This window comes from Marmota monax, unplaced genomic scaffold (assembly GCF_021218885.2).
Source record: "Marmota monax isolate L192 unplaced genomic scaffold, Marmota_monax_Labrador192_F-V1.1 WCK01_AAM20220418_F8-fsc00177, whole genome shotgun sequence".
NCBI classification, from domain to species: Eukaryota; Metazoa; Chordata; class Mammalia; order Rodentia; family Sciuridae; genus Marmota; species Marmota monax.
The window spans coordinates 557,563-561,701 of record NW_026694922.1 but is presented as its reverse complement, the minus strand read 5'-3'; positions in this window follow the sequence as shown (position 1 = coordinate 561,701).

Genomic DNA, 4,139 nt, shown 5'->3' with positions numbered 1-4,139 from the left:
GTGTGCTGAGTTTTTTTTTCCTTCTTTTAAAAATGGTTGTTTAACTAAGATTTAACAATGGGAACCCCTGTGAGCATGCTCAGTATCAATGTGGAGAACCAAGAGGGCCTCTAACTGTAACAATGTTCATGGTTGTGATGTTTTTTTTTTTTTTTAAATAAAATTCCAAATGTTTATAAACAGTCATCCTTCTCAGCCTCTGTTCCACAGTTGCATGTCCCTGTTGTCCCCAGGGAGTAGGGTGCCATCCTGATAAACAGCTCGTTTCAAGTATCAGTCTGAAATGGTGATGGCATGAAAACAAAGTACAGCACATTCTTGGTCGCAGAAACAACTGGCCCAGCACACCCTCAGAAAAGATGTACAGTGGCACTGGGGTAAGGTGGAGGTGTGGGAGTGTGGGTAAATTCCTTAATGGGAACTGGGGCTTGAGCCTAGAAGAGGTCATCCGCTGGCCCCAGGTCTGCACCGCGATTACAGCGAGCACTCACCTGAGCCCCATTCCTGGCCCTTCTGAACATGTATCTCACCTTCATCTCTGCTGTCTGGTTCTTTACTAGATCATCCACTAGCGTGAACTTGTTCCTCACCTCTAGGGAGGCAAAGGGGGCCCTGTCTTTGCCTCCCTTCCACCCTCAAAGTTCTGTCCCTCCTCCTGGGAGGTGCTCTCTTGCCTCCTCTCCCCTTTAAGGACCCACATTATGATCACTGCCTTTACTGCAAGGATAACTCCAAGCTGTCTGCATTGCGGAGATGGTGGTCAGGCATTCTCTGTTCTTGCTGCCTTCTTCCAAGTCTGTTGGTGGGAGGCCCCCACAGCTAGTGTTGGGTTCCTCCAATGCTCCCACACACACACCTGTCCTGTGGTTTTATCCACTGTTGACATTGTACCCTTCTTCAAATGCCACCCTCTTAGGAGTCTTGACAGGTTGGAAGGTAGGATTGATCCTGTCCTGTCCCATCTCAACAGATAAGTGTGTGCTCCAAACCCTGGAGTTAGAAACCATGATTCATTCCCCACCCTCCTTCCAAACTGGCTCACCTAGAATCCATCCAACAGCCCTCAGCCCTGCCAGGCCGCCACACTAACTCCCTGGACTTCCTGCTTCTCCCCTGGGCCCCTAATCCTTCTCCAGAGGCCAGAATGACTGTACACCAAACGTTATTGCAATTCTCAAGATTTTGTGGCTCCCACCATGGTGCTTCTGACCCATGTGCTACAGACACTTCCACCTCGGCACACACATCTCCCAGGCCCAAGCCTTAGGTGCCACGTGCCTCAAAATATTTAATTCCTGGGCTGGGTTGTGGCTCAGTGGTAGAGCGCTTGCCTAGCGTGCGTGAGGCACTGGGTTTTTATCAGCACCACATAGAAGAATTTAAAAATTATTTTGCTCCCCTATAACTAAAAACAAATTTTAAAAAATATTTAAAGGTGAGGTGCTCTGAGGTCCCTCTGTCATCCCGGACTGGGCTCTCAAGCTCAGTTTAGGGGGTTCAGGTTAACCCAACCAGCACACTAAGTTCCCAGAGCTGCCCAGCCAGCAATGGCTTTGTGTTTTGGAATTGTGTTACAATTCCACTAACTCCCTCAGACTTCCAGCTGCAACCAAGGCCAAGCCAGCTGCTCTCTGGCATTTAGTGGATGCAAGAAACCTGCATACACAGGTGCTTCTGGGGTCTGCAGATAACCGTGGGGCATCCATAACCCAGTCCTCTTGTCCCTCTGTTGCTTCCCTTGGTTCTGTAAGAAAATGAGAGGCTTTCCTGGAGGTGATGCTATGGACCCAGGAAGGCACCACATAACAAGGTCTCCCACACAAGGGTAGTCTACACCACAGCTGCCCTGTGTGAATATTGGAGGCTGGAATCTGGAGTAGTGCTCTGGTCACAGGCAGAGAAGAGGAAGGGGTTACCTCCATTGCCTGTCCTTCAGCATAATGCACATGTACCCCATCAGCTAGGCCACATTGAGCTGAGTTATGGTAATATTTTTTACAAACTATGATGCAACTACTACTATGGTTCCATTTTACAGATGGTGCCTCAGAGGCACAGGAAGCGTAACCAGTCCACTGGATTCAGTCCCTTTCCTATGGTCAAATCCCAAAATGCAGTAAGATAGGTACAGGCAGGAATCAAATTCCTGCATAGCTGCTGACAACAAATCTGTCTTGTCCTTGTTTCCCTAAATTGTGAAATGAAGACAACTGAAAGTATCATTTACCCCAGTGACTTGGGAGGCTGAGACAGGAGGATCACAAGTTCAAAATACAAAGCCAACTTGGTAAGACCTTATCTCAAAAAAAAAAAAAAAAAAAAAGGCTGGTGATATTGCTCAGTGGTTAATACCACTCCTGGGTTCAATCCCTGATACAAGAAAAATTAAAATAAAACGCCAACATCCAATATACTTCCATCACCTCCACTGCTACTCCTGGTTCCTTCTGGGGCTCTGGCTCCTGCCCTTTTCCCTGCCCACCATAGCAGTCCAGGGATCCTGTTAAGACCTAAATCAACCTCTCCTGCTCTAAATCCCTTCATGGCTCCTATGTCCCTCAAGAGTCATGGTCCACAAGGCCCTCCCTACTTGATTTGTCCCAACTTGTCTGCCTTCATCCCTCTCCCCAGCTCCCTCCACTCCAGCCTCCAGGGCCTCCTGAGTCGTATCCCACTTCATTTTCCCACTGGCTATTCCCTTGGCCTGACGCACTCTCCCTCCAGTTATCTGCCAGGCTTCTCTCATCTCTTTCCCTAATCTCTGATTTTAAATTGCACACATTCCCACCCTCCCTTGCCTGGCTGCAACCTCTCTCCCATCTCACCCCGGGGGCTGCCTGCCTTCCAAACTGCAAGCTCTGAGAGTTTGGCCTTGTTTGGTCCCCCACTTTGCTGTTGGTTTTGAGTGTCAAAAGAGACTTGGCACCGTAGGTGCCATGTGCCCTCCATTACTAGTACTTGTTATCCACCTTACTCAGCCCAGGGTGGGGAGTGAGGCCCTGAGGCATCCAGACAATTCAGGAGATGTTGAAACCACTTTCTCAACAGAAAAGCTCAGGCCTGAGATGAAACCTTCGGGAACTTAGTGCCAAAGGGACTCAAAGTAGGTGCTCAATAAATGACCCTGATCCTTGAGTGAGGATATTCCCGTAACAGTGGTGTTCAAACCCCAGGTCCATCAGCTGCTCCCAGCCTGAGCTCCCGTTGGTGAATGGCAAGTGTTCCTCCCAGAAGTGACTCCCCATCCATTCAGGGCAAGGGCAAAGAGCAGGTGTGACACCCATTGAGAGCTTTATGAAGCTCTGAGCATTCTGGTTGTTTGGTCCCACCCGGCAGCATGACTGCGACCCAGACCATCCAGGCGACTGCGCCCAGCCCAGCCGGCAGCAGCAGGGGGCAGGATTTCCCGCAGATCCCGGCCAGGGCCCGACTCTGCAGTTTGAAAAGAACCAAAGAACTGAGCGGGGTTCAGCCTCCCCGGCCTGGCCGACCTCCGCAGCCTTCAGGCCTCACGCCCCTGTTCTGTGCGGAAGCCTCTGCCGCAGCCTCCTGGCCACCTGCCTGCCCTTCTGAGCCTCAGCTCCCCGTCCGCAAAGCGGGTCCCCTCAACTCAGTTTGGTTCAACTGCGCCTCCAGCGGGGGCGCGGGGCGGGAGCCCAGGGGCGGCAGGCAGCGGGGCCACCCCCTCCCCTCGCTGCGCCCGCCCTGCGGGAGGAAGCTCGCCACTGGTGGCGGGTCGCCTCGGCTATCTGGACGGCGGAGGTCCACCCGGGAAGGAGGTGACTTTGCAGTCCCCGGCCCCTATCGCTTCCTGACTTGCTCTCGGAAGCAGGCTGTGCCGCCTCCAGCCCTGGGAAGGCCACTGTCGGGGAGGGAGGACCATTAAAAAGGGTCCCCCGAGATCACAGAGGGCAGGCAGGGCCGTGGGGACCGGCCCGGGTCTGGATGGAGCGTCTGGGCTGGTCGCGGCCGCGTGGGGGCCACCTTTTGCTCCGACTGCAGAGAGACGCCAGGTCCGGACTCGGGCCGGGAGATTCCAGCTCCTCCCCCACCCCGCCCAGCCGCCCAGGAAAGCCGCGGCCCCTTTAAGAGCGAGCGGCCCCGCCCGCCCCCTCCGGGCGGGATCCGAATTCCAGGGA